This window comes from Dendrobates tinctorius, unplaced genomic scaffold (genome assembly GCF_039654945.1).
Source record: "Dendrobates tinctorius isolate UK_male_01 unplaced genomic scaffold, ASM3965494v1 ptg000071l, whole genome shotgun sequence".
Lineage (NCBI taxonomy): Eukaryota > Metazoa > Chordata > Amphibia > Anura > Dendrobatidae > Dendrobates > Dendrobates tinctorius.
Genome location: NW_027361739.1, coordinates 15,112,823 through 15,130,189, shown reverse-complemented (window position 1 = coordinate 15,130,189; position 17,367 = coordinate 15,112,823).

Below are 17,367 nucleotides of genomic sequence, written 5' to 3'. Positions count from 1 at the left end.
AATAAGCCTCCAAAGTCTGGTTTGTTCTCTCCGTCTGCCCATTGGTCTGAGGGTGAAATGCAGAGGAGAAGGACAACTGAATTCCCAACTTGGAAGAAAAGGTCCTCCAGAATCTAGAGACAAACTGAACTCCTCTGTCCGATACAATGTTCTCAGGAATCCCATGCAAGCGAACCACCTGTTGCAAAAACAAGGGCACCAACTCTGAGGAAGATGGCAACTTAGGGAGTGGTACAAGATGGACCATCTTAGAGAATCTATCACAAATCACCCAGATAACAGTCATCCTCTGAGAGACAGGCAGATCAGAAATAAAATCCATTGAAATATGGGTCCATGGCCTCCTGGGCACTGGCAAGGGCATCAACAACCCACTAGAACGAGAACAAGGCTTAGATCGGGAGCAAGTCCCACAGGACTGCACAAAATTTCTGACATCACGAGACAAGGCAGGCCACCAAAAAGACTGACTCACCAAATCTCTAGTACCAAAAATACCTGGATGACCAGCCAACGCGGAGCAATGAACCTCAGACATCACTTTCCTCCTCTACTGGTCAGGAACATACAACCTACCACTGGGACAACGCTCAGGCTTATCCTCCTGAAACTTCTCCAGAGCACGTCTCAAATCGGGCGAGATGGCAGAAAGAACCACCCCTCACCTAAGATGGTAGCAGGATTGGTCACAATAGGAGAATCAGCCAAAAAACTCCTAGAGAGGGCATCAGCCTTAACGTTCTTAGTGCCCGGAAGAAAGGAGACCACAAAATCAAAACGCGTGAAAAACAAGGCCCACCTGGCCTGTCTCGGATTCAAGCATTTAGCTGACTCAAGGTAGATCAAATTCTTGTGGTCAGTGAAGACCACAACTTGATGTCTAGCTCCCTCCAACCAATGTCTCCACTCCTCAAATGCCCACTTCATGGCCAACAGTTCTCGATTCCCCACATCATAGTTGCATTCCGAAGGAGAGAACTTTCGGGAAAAGAAGGCACAGGGGTTCATTTTAGATGTTACAGGATCCTTTTGGGACAAAACAGCTCCTGGACCAGTCTCTGAAGCATCCACCTCCACCTGAAATGGAAGTGAGACATCGGGTTGTCGCAAAACCGGAGAAGAAGTGAACCTCCGCTTCAGCTCCTGAAAAGAAGAAACATTCTCTGGAGACCAATTCAGCAAATCAGCGCCCTTCTTGTCAAATCAGTCAATGGTTTGGCAATAACAGAAAAATTGGCTATAAACTTACGATAAAAATTAGCAAACCCCCAAAACTTCTGGAGAGCCTTCAAAGAAGTGGGCTGAACCCAATCATAAATGGCCTGTACCTTGGCCGGGTCCATTTCAATAGTTGACGGACACAAAATAAATCCCAAAAATGAAATCCTCTGTACACCAAAAAGACATTTCGATCCCTTAACATACAGGGAGTTTTCCCTCAAAATCCGGAACACTGTCCGAACATGTTCCACATGAGAGTCCCAATCCCTGGAAAAGATCAAAATATCATCCAAATAGATGATCAGAAACTTATCCACAAAGTCCCGGAAAATATCATTCATGAAGCACTGGAAGACAGAAGGGGCGTTAGTGAGCCCAAAAGGCATCACCAGGTACTCAAAATGTCCCTCCGGAGTATTAAACGCTGTCTTCCATTCATCCCCATGCTTAATGCGAATAAGATTATACGCCCCCCTGAGGTCAAGCTTGGTAAACCAGCAAGCACCTTCAACTCTTGAAAATAGGTCAGAAATCAGGGGTAACGGATACTGATATTTAACAGTAATTTTGTTAAGGGAGCGATAGTCAATACAGGGCCTTAATGAACCATCCTTCTTGGCCACAAAAAAAAACCAGCACCCAAGGGTGAAGAGGATGGTCTAATATGACCCTTCTCCAACGACTCCTTAATATAAGAACGCATAACCTCATGTTCGGGTACAGATAAATTAAAAAGTCGACCCTTAGGAAATTTACACCCTGGACTTAGCTCAATTGCACAGTCATAACTCCTATGAGGAGGCAAAGACGTAGACTTACTCTCACTAAACACATCATAAAAATCAGCCAAATAGTCAGGAACCTCATGTGACTGGGGAGAGGTGGAGAAAACAGGAGTGTCACTAAGAGCACACCGACAACCCCAACTCACCACAGACACAGATTTCCAATCCAAAACTGGATTATGGATTTGCAACCAGGGGAACCCCAGAACGATGGTATCATGCAAATTATGCAACACCAAAAATCTGCAATTTTCTTGATGGTCTGGGGCGACCCGCATTACCACCTGGGTCCAAAACTGAGGTTTATTCTTCGCCAATGGAGTAGCATCAATACCCCTCAAAGGAATAGGCGTCCGCAGGGGTGTCATAGGGAAACCACAATGTTTAGCAAAATCCAAATCCATTAGGTTCAAGGCCGCTCCTGAATCCACAAAGGCTTTAGCGGAAAATGTGGACAGGGAGCAGATCAGAGTAATTGCCAGAAGAAACTTAGGTTGTACACCACCTACAGCAAATGTGTGTGCAAAACGTTTCTCTCGTTTAGGGCAGACAGAATTAACATGAGAGGCATCTCCACAGAAAAAACACAGCTTATTACGTCTTCTAAACTCCTGACATTGCGCCCTAGACAAAACTCTATCACATTGCATAGGTTCAGACATTTGTTCAACAGGTGGGAGCATTTCCCGTGTAATTTTACGTTCATGTAAACGCCAATCAACCTGAATGGCTAATGACATAGAATCGTCAACACCAGAGGAAACAGGAAATCCCACCATAGTATCTTTTACAGTTTCTGACAAACCCTTCCGAAAGAGAGCTGCCAAGGCACCATCATTCCAAGTGGTGAGGAATTTTTGACAGTACAACTGTGCAGAATCCTGACCCTGGCTCAATGCCAACAGGGCCTTTTCAGCCTGATAAATAGCATTAGGTTCATCATACAACAACCCCAAGGCTTGAAAGAATGCGTTCACATTAGTTAGAATATGATCATCAGGTTTTAAAGAAAACGCCCAATCCTGGGGATCGCCGCGCAGCAAGGAGATGACAATTTTAACCTGCTGCACGGAGCTCCCCGATGAGTTAGGCTTCAAGGCAAAAAATAATTTACAATTATTCTTAAAATTCAAAAATTTAGACCGATCCCCAAAAAACACATCAGGAGTAGGAATCTTTGGTTCAGCAGCATGTGAATGAGCAAGATAGGCGGAAATTCCCTGAACTTCAGCAGTGAGCTGCTCCACACAATCAGACAATTGCTTAATCTCCATTGAGAAAAAATTCCCCCTACGGCCTCAGAGAAATAGAGGATAAAATATACACAAAAACAAAAATTCTGACACTTTTTTTTTTTTCTTTTACAATTCTTTCCTGCTATTGAGTACCCTAGAATCTGCGGTATGGCTGGTGATTCTGTTATGAATGAGTCACCGGAGGAGGAAAAAACAAAAACACAAGCTAAGTCCAGAAAACCGGAGAGGTTGGTAGCTAGCGGATTGCAGACCCCTGATCCTATTCACCACAACTAACAGTAGCCGTGGGGGGTTCCTACGGTGCCCTAGACACCTCGTCACAGCCAGAGAGCTAAATAAGCCTAAAGAAAGAAAGGGGAAATCTAAACTGCCCCAGAGCAGACCCCAAAGCAATAGATAGCCCCCAACATGTATTTTTGGTGAAAAACAGATGAAAATACAAACACAGACAGTAAGACAGGCTGAGAAAATGATGGGGCCCAACTAACTAGATAGGAAAGGACAGAAAAGATGCTTGCTGCAATCACGCAAAAAACCCTGCCAAAAATAATGTCCAACACGTCTGATAGAAAAGGCCCTGAAGTCACTAGACTTCAAAATCGCTATATATTCTGAAGTATAGGTATAGGTATATTCTGAAGACAGAGCAAAGAGATCAACTGATCACAGACAAAAATGGAGTTCAGCCCGTCCCAACCAGGGCAGGCTGAACACAAACACTAAGTAAACAGACAAAATCTCAAGGAAAAATAGCAGAGCAAAAACTTAGCTTTTAGTAGACAGGAACTAAACTGGATGCCAGAGCTCAGAGCAGAAAGGATCACCAGCAACCCTGCAGGGCGTCGGCTGCCTTATATCCACTCAGAAATTCCGGATGTCCAATCACACTCCACCTGTTCAGATGACAGGTTCTTCCCATCCAGATCAATTTCACTACCTCCTTTCACCAGCAGAGGGAGTTCATCAGACATCAGAGGTGAAGGAGAAAATGAACTCATAACAGAGATGTGCTGGGAGGCGGGTGGAGTGAGATGATATAAAAGAGTGGGAAGAGTGAGAGTTAAGGGGTCGTTGGTTAGAGGAGAGAGAAGAGAGAAGATGAGTGTCTGAGGGACGTCCTGCAGCAGGTCCCAGTGATCTGGGCTGCTGGCACGAGAAAGACCAGAGAAAGAGACTGATAAGATTGATAACCTAACCTTCCATAAGAGAGATAGAACAGATCGGACCGAAGGAGAATAGAAGGACGGTGGGAAGCTGGCTGAAGAAAGATAGAGAACCCTTCCAGTCCAGAGAGCGCAAAGGCCGGGGCCCGGTCCCCGAGGTTGATTGGATCTTTATGTCCGGCAACAGACACCGGAGGAGTAGTGAGCCACTAACGCATTGCTCCCATCATAGACTTGGGACGCAACAGCAACTGAATAGAGAGTCGGGACGCAGTGAGGAGTCCCCGAAGCAGGCTACAGCTGTCTGTCATACAAGTAAAGACTAGGAACACCTAGAGAGAGGCATTCCAGGGTAACTAAGTACTGGAGTGCTTCGCACCTAAAGGTGCTTTGGAGGAGTCGTTCAGTAAGGTACATGTTGGCGGAGTGTGGAAGGGAGAATCCTATGCTGCCTGGAGGTTGGCTGGAGCCCTGACCTGGAGAACATGGTACGGAGGCAGGCAGTTGAGTGAACTGCAAACAGTGAGTAAAGCTTTGGAACCGCACACCCTGGTGTCCTCCAGTTATTCCAGCACCGCTACACCTGAGTAACAACATCTATACCATTCTGCGTCTCTCCTCATCCATTGCACCTACACTGCCCTGGGACTACAGCTCCACCTGTGGGGAGCTATACCATCTCTGCTGCACCACACCATCAGTCCCAGCGGATCTGCATGCAGCGTTGGCTTACCATCTTACTTGCCAAACACCACGGGTGGCGTCACGAACTATTCATATAAACTTTAACACCATTAACATCACCGCCATTGATATTGGGCATCCAGGGCCACGGACCGGGTCACCGCTGCTGTGACACATTCCCACCTTGACACCGGCCCGGTACCGAGTACCCCGCTGCCCTGGGTGTGCGAGGGCGACCCATATACTGGAGTATAATTCGACCTGAGTATAAGCCGAGGCCCCTAATTTTGCCACAGAAAACTGGGTAAGCTTATTGACTCGAAAAAACACAAAAATTGAGCTTGGTTTGAGTTGGTACAAATGCAGCATATAAATGCATGTTCACATGGCCAAAAAGCATACAAAACCTACAAAAGACAAAATGAAAACAACCCTGCTATAATTAAATAAGTAAAAAGCAAAAGTGCATTTAAATCATACAGAGTTCTTAGTAATACTGTATTTGATCAAACATAGCATAAAAACTGTCCCACCATCGACAAGGTGACTCTGTGTTCGGGGTGGTCCTACACTGTCTAGTATTAAAAACCTTAGTATAAGCCTAGTGTACATTGTCCCCTCATCCCTGTCCTGCTCTGTGTGGCTCTCCCCCCTCCCAGTATGCTTGGCTCGGCTCCCTCATCCCAGAGGTGTATCTAGGCTTTCTGGCACCCGGGGCAAGAATTCGGTTCGGCCCCGCACACGTGCAATTTCCACACTTAGCCATGCTCTCCCTAATGCTCTCAATGTTCAGTGAAAAACTGAAAAAAGCAGGAAGAGAAGCTCGTTGTCACAGGACCATAAGTATTAAAATCGCACATGAGTGAAGTGTCCATGTGATGACTACTGGAACCTGCAGCGCTGAATCCTGACATTGCAGCTTCAGAATTCTCACAAATAATGCACTGCACACTTTTAGGATTCTCACGTACCGGTGGTAAGAGTACACGGTCATGTCAGCACAAGCATGTGATTTATATACTTCTAGCCACATTCCGACTAGACGTGTCTGGCCTCGCTCCGTTCATTTTCATTGAGTGAGGCCACACATGTCTAGTCAGCATGTGACCGCATGTATGTAAATTACCGGCACGAGAGAATCCTAACAGTGTTCAGTGTGCACTGAGAGAATTCAGAAGTCTGCAGTCACATACAGTTGTGGCCAAAAGTATTGACACCCCTACAATTTTGTCAGATAATACTCAGTTTCTTTCTGAAAATGCAAACAAAAATTCTTTGTTATTTTTATCTTCATTTAATTTGTCTTAAATGAAAAAAACACAAAAAGAATTGTCATAAAGCCACATTGGATATAATTCCACACCAAACATAAAAAAGAGCGTGGACAAAAGTATTGGCACTGTTTGAAAAATCATGTGATCTTCTCTAATTTGTGTAATTAACAGCACCTGTAACTTACCTGTGGCACCTAACAGGTGTTGACAATAACTAAATCACACTTGCAGCCAGTTGACATGGATTAAAGTTTACTGAGCCTCTGTCCTGTGTCCTTGTACCACATTGAGCATGGAGAAAAGAAAGAAGACCAAAGAACTGTCTGAGGACTTGAGAAACCAAATTGTGAGGAAGCATTAGCAATCTCAAGGCTACAAGTCCATCTCCAAAGACCTGAATGTTCCTGTGTCTTCCGAGCGCAGTGTCATCAAGAAGTTTAAAGCCCATGGCACTGTGGCTAACCTCCCTAGATTTGGACAGAAAAGAAAAATTGACAAGAGATTTCAACGCAAGATTGTGCGGATGTTGGATAAAGAACCTCGACTAACATCCAAACAAGTTCAAGCTGCCCTGCAGTCTGAGGGTGCAACAGTGTCAACCCGTACTATCCATCGGCGTCTGAATGAAATGGGACTGTATGGTAGGAGACCCAGGAAGGCCCCACTTCTTACACCGAGACATAAAAAAGCCAGGCTGGAGTTTGCCAAAACTTGCCTGAAAAAGCCTAAAACGTTTTGGAAGAATGTCCTCTGGTCAGATGAGACAAAAGTAGAGCTTTTTGGGCAAAGGCTTCAACATAGAGTTTACAAGAGAAAAAAAGAGACATTCAAAGAAAAAAACACGGTCCCTACAGTCAAACATGGCGGAGGTTCCCTGATGTTTTGGGGTTGCTTTGCTGCCTCTGGCACTGGACTGCTTGACTGTGTGCATGGCATTATGAAGTCTGAAGACTACCAACAAATTTTGCAGCATAATGTAGGGCCCAGTGTGAGAAAGCTGGGTCTCCCTCAGAGGTCATGGGTCTTCCAGCAGAACAATGACTCAAACACACTTCAAAAACCACTAGAAAATGGTTTGAGAGAAAGCACTGGAGACTTCTAAGGTGGCCAGCAATGAGTCCAGACCTGAATCCCATAGAACACCTGTGGAGAGATCTAAAAATGGCAGTTTGGAGAAGGCACCCTTCTAATATCAGGGACCTGGAGCAGTTTGCCAAAGAAGAATGGTCTAAAATTCCAGCAGAGCACTGTAAGAAACTCATTGATGGTTACCGGAAGCGGTTGGTCGCTGTTATTTTGGCTAAAGGTTGTGCAACCAAGTATTAGGCTGAGGGTGCCAATACTTTTGCCTGGCCCATTTTTGGAGTTTTGTGTGAAATTATCAATGTTTTGCTTTTTGCTTCATTCTCTTTTGTGTTTTTTTCATTTAAGACAAATTAAATGAAGATAATAATACCAAAGAATTTGTGATTGCAATCATTTTCAGGAAGAAACTGAGTATTATCTGACAAAATTGCAGGGGTGTCAATACTTTTGGCCACAACTGTAGAATGTCTGCAGACTCAGCACAAACCTTGACAACCCCTTTAATGCTCCTAACTAGAGTTGAGCAAAACAGGTCGGTCAGATTCAAAAGTCGCCAACTTTTGCTAAAGTCGTGTTTCATGAAACGAAACCCGACCACAGTGTAAGTTGGCCATGCGGTCGGTGACCCAAGCGTCAAAGTCGGGTTTCGCCGAATGCTTGCACGTGACTTTTTTCAGCCAATGAGAGAAGCGGAGCATAGCTGGAGTGGGAGTGGGAGAGAGAGAGGGAGAAGGAGAGGGAGAGAGAGAAGAGAGAGAGGGAGATTTTGCCGCCTCTGGGGTTAAAATTCATGCCAGGTGTGTTTACAGTCCTCCACTCACTGCCGACTTTTCTCCCCATTGACTTGCATTGGGTTTCGTGTTTCACGACTTTTCCCAAAAGTCGGCCGATTTTGTTCTACTCGACTTTTGAGAAAGTCGGGTTTCATGAAACCCGACTTGACCCTAAAAAAGGCAAAGTCGCTCATCTCTATTCCTAACATAAATAAAAGCATGAGAATAAGTCAGTATCACAAATAACATTTACATCCAGGTACCTTAGAGATGACGTCGTCCCTGGAGTCGTTCTCCTTCTTTTCTTCTTCTTGTCCAGAACCCATGATAAGTTTTCTCATCCACATCTCATCTCTGCAGACTTCCATCTTCTCCGGTCTTCTGCACCAACTCTCCACGCGATGCCCTTAAAGATAGAAGTGTCATTATAATGCTCCTAAATAAAAATATCTGCAATATACTGTCGCCTCACACTATTCCCCTCCCTCCTCATACTATCTCCTCTAACATCCCACCTGTTCACCATACTGTCTCCTCATTTATTTACCCCCTCACTCTCTATACTGTCTGCTCACACATACTCCCGACTCCCCATATTGTGTCTGCACACATCCCATCCCCCTCACTCCCAATACATTTTTCCCATCGCTACTCATACTGTGTCCACATACATTTACCCGTTTGCTCCCCATACTGTCTGCACCCATCCCCCATACTGTATCCTCATACATGCCCTCACACATACTCTTCATTTTGTGTCCTCAAATCTCACCACACACATTAAATCCCCCCATCCCTACTCCAAATACCACCACACATTAAATCCTCCCATCCCCACTCCAAATCGCCCCATCAACATTCCAAATCCCCCCATCCCAATGCTAAATCCCCCACACACATTAAGTACCCCTCATCTTCACTCCAAATCCCCCCAGACATGAAATCCCTCCAATCCCCACTCCAAATCTTCCCACACATTAAATAACCTCCCATCCCCACTCCAAATCCCTCAAACACATTAAATATCTCCCCACTCCAAATCTCCCCACACATTATGTACCCCCACTCCAAATCCCGCCCCCCCATCTCCCATCTTCAGTGGTTTCTTCAGCTCCTCAGTGGAGCACACTTAGGGCTTACTCTCACTTGTGAGAGTGAGCCCTCATATTTCTCCCCCTCACCCCCCCATATGTTCCTCATATTTCTTCCACCTCGCACCCATATGTTCCTCATATTTCTCCCTCCCCGCCCCCCATATGTTCCTCATATTTCTCCCCCCTCGCCCCCCATATGTTCCTCATATTTCCCCCCCTCACCCCCATATGTCCTCATATTTCTCCCCCCTCACCCCCATATGTTCCTCATATTTCTCCCCCCTCGCCCCCCCATATGTTCCTCATATTTCTTCCCTCTCGCCCCCAATTTGTTCCTCATATTTCTCTCCCCCATATGTTCCTCATATTTGTCCCCTCTCACCCCCAATATGTTCCTCATAGTTCTCCCTCCTTGCTCCCCCATATTTTCCTCATATTTCTCCCCCCTCACCCCCCATATGATCCTCATATTTCTCCACCACATGCATCTGTCTGCACCCTGGCCTTGCTCCTCACACACTGTCCTCAATTTACTCCCCCTGCTCCCTCCCTATCCATGAGACTGCACCCATCCCCCAATCTCACACATTCCCTTGCGCTGACTCCATATAGTATCCCCGACCCCAACCATCCCTTCCTAGCCCCTAGAGCATGTCCTTACATTTCTTATATCTTCTTTGGTGTCTTCAGCTCCTTTGCCCCGTATGGAGCTGGAGCACTTACCACCAACCACAACGCTGCCTCACTGCCTGCCTGCCCTGTGTCTTCGCCTCTGAAGAGCTGGCGAGTGACGTCAGCAGGGTGATCATGTGACCTGATCACGCTGCTGGCGCTTCACTGATGCAGAAGTGCCGGAAGCGTCAGGGCTTAGAGATCAAAAAGTGAGTGCACTAGCGCCTGAAGACGCTAGCACAATCCTTGGGAACCGACGTGCAGCACTTTCTCTGAGCCGGCTGTCAGTCTGACAGCCGGCTTAGAGAACGGGAGAATCTAAGTGTGGGGGGCGGCAGAATGCCGCCGACGGGGAGCCTCCTTCTGGACCGCCGCATCAGACGGCCCGATGGCGCCCCTCTGTGGGCTGCGCCCGGGGCAAATGCCTCGGCTACCGCCCCTGGATACGCCCCTGCCCCATCCCTCTATGTATGGCTCAGCTCCCTGACCTCCCTGTCCTCCTCAGTGCTCCCCCATCCTCCTCCATGCTTCTCAGTGCTCCCCCATCCTCCTCTGTGCTCCCCCATCCTGCTCCGTGCTTCCCATCCTCCTCCGTGCTCCCCTGATCCTCCTCTGTGCTCCCCCATCCTCCTCTGTGCTCCTCCGTGCTCCCCCATCCTGCTCCGTACTACCCCATCCTCCTCTGTGCTACCCTATCCTGCTCCGTCCTCCCCCGTGCTTCCCTCGTCCTTCCCCGTCCTCTCCTGTGCTTCCCCATCCTCCTCCATGCTCCCCCTGTCCATACTCACCCTGCTGTGCCATCACTGAACGTCCCTGCATCCTCCGTTGTCCTGGTTCCGGCAGCTTCTTCCTTTGTTGAGCGGTCACGTGGTATCGCTCATTAAGGTCATAATGCTGCCGCTCCCCCTCCCCCTCTGGTTTCTGCATATTGGCTCATGTATAAGCCAAGGGGGCATTTTCAGCACTAAAAAAGTGCTGAAAATCTCGGCTTATACACGAGTATATACGGTATGTAGCAGGAGTTGGGGTAGCCTCCCTTAAAGAATATAAAGCAGCACTCTCATATAGTAAAATGCAGCTCCCTCATAGAATATAATGTAGCCCCCTCATAGAATATAATGCAGCCTGCTCATAGAATATAATGCAGCTATCTCATAGAAAATAGCACCTCATCGAATATAAGGTAACCCTCCATAGAATATAATGCTGCCCCCCTCATAGGGTATAATACTGCCCCCCTCATGGGGTATAACACTGCCCCCTCATAGGGTATAATGCACCCCCTCACAGGGTATAATGCTGCCCCCTCATAGGGTATAATGCACCCCCTCACAGGGTATAATGCTTCCCCCTCATAGGGTATAATGCTGCCCCCTCATAGGGTATAACGCACCCCCTCATAGAATATAATGCTGCTTTATATTCTATGAGGGAGGCTACCCCAACTCCTGATTTGTACTATCTTATATTATACCCGGATATTAGCGTGTTTTACCACACAATTGGTGGTCTTGTATTTATTTCTATGTAGCTACATAGTGGGCCCCAAGAATGATTTTCTCTGGTGGGCCCAAGGTGTTCCAGTCCCACGCTGTGTATACCACAGACCTTCTGTCATAGAAGAGAAAAGCAAATGCCTAAAATTTGCTCAGTTTGGATGAAGGGAGCATTTGCTCCTTTATTACCACACAGATGAGGGGGAAATAACTTTGGAATAAAGTGGCACACACAAAACAAATTTCAGAATCGGTGAAACAGCATCAACTGGACGATGGTACACTCTTGTAGTAGCATAGCCAAGCTCAATTCACGCAATATGTTTTCCTATACTGTCCTATGTGGGATCATGGAAGTCTTACATAATGCCGTTCATCAGAGCAAGCTTTGTGCAGGAACTGGTGTGGTAGGGGCCGGGATTGGGGGGGTGGTCCACTGCTTACCACGACCGGACGATGCAAAGACGAGACGGAGGCAGAATTCAGTTGTAACAGATCTGGGTTTATTGGTCGTCCTCCTGACGACCTTAGCCATGCACCGCAGTTCCTTTACAGCTCTCCGTTTCCAGGCCCGGGTACCTTTCACCTTTCCTTTAGTCGTGATGACGTCCCTCGTGGATCTTTCGCTGGGGCTGTCCTAGACCAATCTACCGCCAGCGCTTCACCTGCCCGAGGTCGTTGTTCAATCGGTACCCCCGGGGCCTCGTCTGTCCTGCGGTACGTCGTGTCAGGGCCACCCCCCTGTCTTCTCCTGTCAGTCCCCTGGTCGAGCTCTTCACTGTTCTCTGTCTTCTGTCCTGAGTCTTCCTCTGCTGAGCTCCTCCCGGGACTAACCTAACCTCTGGAACCCCAACCAGTCCTATTTATCCCCTCTCTCACTGGGAATTTCCCTCCTGGGTTCCTATCTCCCCACCCCCCCCATGACTAAGCAGTTTCTATAGCCGTAAGCAGATTTAAGTCCTGAACTACACTCCCCCTGCCATCTTGTGGTCAAATTTCAGTACTGCACTCCCTTTTCTGTCTTTCCCTGCTGTTACCTTTCTGTCATTGCCAATCTCTGTCTGTAGTGCACAAATTGTCCCCTCCTACTTCCAGTCAAGTCTGTCCGTCAAGTCACCTTCCCCACACTGGGAATCCTTGGAGATTTCAGCTCTGAAGCCTATAGAACAATGAATGTAGCCCTAAAGTGTAACACAATCTGCAAGACCACATCAGTAAAGTATAAGTAATGTATTTATGAGCTCTCACCAAGTATTTCATATTCCCAACTTTTATAATCTATTTTTGTGAACGCCAATGACCTATATATTGGTTCCTCCTATAAAACTCCTGCTCCCAGTATCTAAATGGTGGATGAATTTCAGCATGAGCTCTGCAGCTTGAGAATAAGAATAAGAAAACCCTTGCGTCTAATATATCAAGGCCGTCATTGCAGCCCCCTCAGTGCACTCCCTGACCCCATCCTCCATGACTTTCTGCTTGCCGGATGCTCAGAGGTATTACTCTCCATTTTCTGCAGAACCAGTAAGATTAATAGGATAGTTCCAGAAATCCCACTGGAATGTCAGGCAATATTAGATCTCATTCTTCTGGAAATCCTTTTGCAGATTGTTGATTTTTCTAGGTTTCATGGTCCAGAAGATGCCAGTAAATGTACAGTAAATCCATGGAACTCACTGATGTTTATATTAAGGTCATAAATCCTAGACGGAAAGATTAGATGTGAAGGAGGACTAAACAGTTAAATTAAGACCCTCAAGTATACAGTGTGCATATAGTGTATAGTGACACATAAATTATTACGGCATGTTGAATGTGTGCTATTTATTCTGTGCACATATTTAGTTTCTAAGTGGAGCCTTGCATGGCTTATAAGCCTCCTAAGGCCAGGTTCACATTGCATTAATGCAGTCCACTCAACACATAGCGTTGGCGAACTGTGTTAATGCTACTCCTGATTTGTGATCGCGATATGCGATCCCGCTGGCACAGATGCTTCAGCCATCACACCGAAACGCGCATCGGGGTGGACGCATCGGGTGGGCTGCTTCTGGTCTGAACAGGTAATTAATTAACACTTTCATCTCAATATTAGTTTATACTATGAAGTCTGTTCTTCTTAATGGTTAAAGGCCAGCTGGGGATAGCGCAATAAGCATATGAGCATACACTGTAGCCGGTCATTGAATGTTATTCACATTCAATTCTTCCCCTCTTTCCCACCTGTTTGTGTCCTTTTGTGCCCTACATGTGCAACCTGACCTGGATTTTTGCCCTTCATTGTGTATCCAAATGTCCTGTAGTATCTAATAATGAATATTTGCATTTCCTATCAATTCTTGGGATTCTTGATCGTTCATTTCTTTCTTTTGTTTGCCACTTCAAGACCTTGAAATGCTTCTTATGGAGCCACTTCTTAGTTGCCCTGGCTGTGTATTTTGGGTCGTTGTCATGCTGGAAGTCCCAGCCACGACCCATCTTCAATGCTTTTACTGAGGGAAGGAGGTTGGCCAAAATCTCACAAAGCACCACCCCATCCATCCTTCCTTGAATACAGTGCAGTGGTCTTATCCCCTTTGCAGAAAAGGATCCCTAAAGTATCTTGTTTACCCCATCATGCTTCACGGTTGGGATGGTGTTCTTGGAGTTGTACTCATCCTTCTTTCTCCAAACTCGGGGAGTGGAGTTGATACCAAAAAGTTCTATTTTGACCTCATCTGACCACATGACCTTCTCCCACGCCTCCTCCGGATCATTCGGATGGTCATTGGCGAATTTCAAACGGGTTTGGACGTGAGCAAGGGGACTTTGTCTGAATTGCAGGATTTTAATCCATGACGCCGTAGTGTGCTACTAACGGTAATGTTTGAGACTGTGGTCCCATCTCTCTTCAGGTCATTGACCAGGTCCTCCCTTGTAGTTCTGGGATGATCCTTGACCTTTCTCAGAATCATCCTTACCCCACGAGGCGAGATCTTACATGGAGCATGAGACCGAAGAAGATTGACAGTCATCTTGTGTTTCTGTCTTTTTCTAATAATTGCACCAACAGTTGTTGCTTTCTCACCAAGCTGCTTGCCTATTGTCCGGTAGCCCATCCCAGCCTTGTGTCGGTCTACAATTTTGTCCCTGGTGTCCTTAGACTGCTCTTTGACCTTGGCCATAGTGGAAAGGTTGGAGTGTGATTGAACTTGTTACCCGTATAAAAGACAACTGTCCACACACTCAAATAGATATAAGAAGAGGTGGAAAAACCACTAATCCCCCCCAGGATTCCCCCACCTGCCGGTTTAATTTGGTGAGATTCAAGCTGCTATGGTTTTTGAATGAGTGGGAATTGAGCAAAGTAAGACTTGGACTGGGACCATGGCCAGAGTTATACTATATATATCTCGGTATGGTGGGATTGTGTAGGTACCTATACCCTATATATACTCTAACCTTCTCTTGTATAGCACCTAATTGTTGTTTGTGCTATAGTGATTTATGGGCTCATACTGATGCTGTGACATGCTGTTGAGGATGGTTTGACTATGGATAGATATAACTAATTGGGATTCATATGATGTATAGGGTATTTAGGTGTCTATAGATGTATTCCTTATGTACGTGTTTGTACTGATTTGAATATAATATGATGAATTCCTGTGGCGGGTCTGTCATGCAGTTCACACTGCGTGGGTTGTTTTTTATGCACCATTCCACACTGTCTTTGTCCTGTACTGTATACTTGTCTTAATAAAGATATTCCATTTTTTACTGGATCTATAGTCGCACATTAGTGGTTTTTCCACCTCTTCTTATATTGCTTTGGCGATGGATCTGTATTTAGGTCCTATTTAACAAACGGAGACACCCAGGTGTGATATATATTATGCCAGGAGTATGTTCTCTTAGTTTGTTTTTGTTTATGAGTATTTCTCTTGACACTCAAATAGATGCAATTAATACAGGTAATGAGTGCAGAGTAGGAGGCCTTCTTACAGAAAAACTAACAGGTCTGTGAGAGCCAAAATTCTTGCTTGTTGATAGGTGATCAAATACTTATTTCATGCAATAAAATGTAATTTCATTATTTAAAAATCATACAATGTGATTTTCAGTATTTTTTATTTTTAGAATCTGTCTCTCACAGTTGAAGTGTACCTATGATAAAAATTACAGACCTCTCCATTCTTTGTGGGTGGGAAAACTTGCAAAATCGGCAGTGTATCAAATCCTTATTCTCCCCACTAGATAGCTCTGGCAAAAATTAAGAGACCACCACATCAAAACCTTGTCATGGGCAGCCCATTCTCCAGACCAGAACCCATTGAAAACCTCTGGAATGTAATCAAGAGGATGATGGATAATCACAAGCCATCAAACAAAGAACTGCTTAAATTTTTGCATCAGGAGCAGTGTGAAAGACTGGTGGCAAGCATGCCAAGACGCATGAAAGCTGTGATTAAAAATCATGGTAATTCCACAAAATATTGATTTCTGAACTCTTCCTGAGTTAAAACAGTAGTATTCTTCCTCTGTTCTTTAATACATAGAAAAAAAATAACCAATTATACTCACCTTTCGTCCACTCCCCTGCTGCATGGTGCCCTGAAGCTGAAAGCTGACTTCATTGTTTAATCAACGGGTGAGAATGACGTCACTGACATGCGTCCCCCAGTAACATTCACAGTGACATCAGCTGCTGGTCTCTGATTGGCCGACAGGAAGTATTTCAGCATGCAGTACACTTCCAAGGGCACGCATCCAGTTCAATCTTGCGCTGGTGTTAGTGGGTCCCCCACCTGCATGGGCCAGTCACGACCTCTGCGACCACGCTCGTTACGCCCCTGCCTCTGTTCTTGAGAATGGAGGGATTTTTAATAAGAGGTAAATATTAAAGTTGCTTGTTCTTACAAACAGTTTCCAATTTTACCTATTTATGATGATGAGAAAGATCCTTAACTCCTTCACAACTTACGACATATTTAGGTATTCGGCCGTGTCCCTGCCTTTGATTGGGCCTCATATACGGAGCCAGCATCTTTCCCTGCACTTGATGGCTGATTTAATTATTCTGTCAATTATTTACAACTTTCAAGATCTCTGTTAACCATCAGTGAATGAAAACAAAGAGTAGACAACTGCAGAATGTTTAATTATTCAGTGAAGAATCTCTAGTTCCATAGACACAGAATTGTCAGACATTGATGAGTCTTGTTTGCACATGTTGGAAAGTTTCCCTTTTGCTATATCCCAGGGCAGGTCATGAGTGTCGATAAATATGACATATATCATGGCAGATGCTACAAATAACTATTGTTGGATTGAGTTGGGGTCTGTATGGCCAGGTTCTTGTGCCGAGCTCTTTCCTATTATCCTGCGGAGATCAGATTACTGCAGGTCACATTCCTCCATATTAGTGGTAATGATGAGCGAGTTCACAGTTATTATAATGCACTGCGGAATACTGACCTTCAGTTCATCATATTGTAAGTAGGTGACGGAGACCCTCAATGCTCCCTCTCTCCTACATGTCGGGCATGAGTGTCCCGTGCGGTGCCGTTTTATTAATGCTATGTGTACTGTGTGTTGCTCTTTTATCCCATGCCCTTGTATTGTATATATTGTGTTGTTATGAGCATGTTAACATTAGGGATAGCAAGGGTCAATTTGGTAGGATGGCTCAGCAGCCTCAAAGGAGCAGGAAGTCCCTGTTCCCCAGTCAGTGCCTGGGCAGGCTTGCCTGTGGCAGGTCGCTCCACACAGCCAGGAGCAGAAGGTGCTCCGGACGAGGGGACAAGGCTGCCACAGATCCCTGTTTCTGTCTGCCAGGCAGTGTAGATGGACCGTGGGACCGTCGTCAGAAAGACTGTTGTGG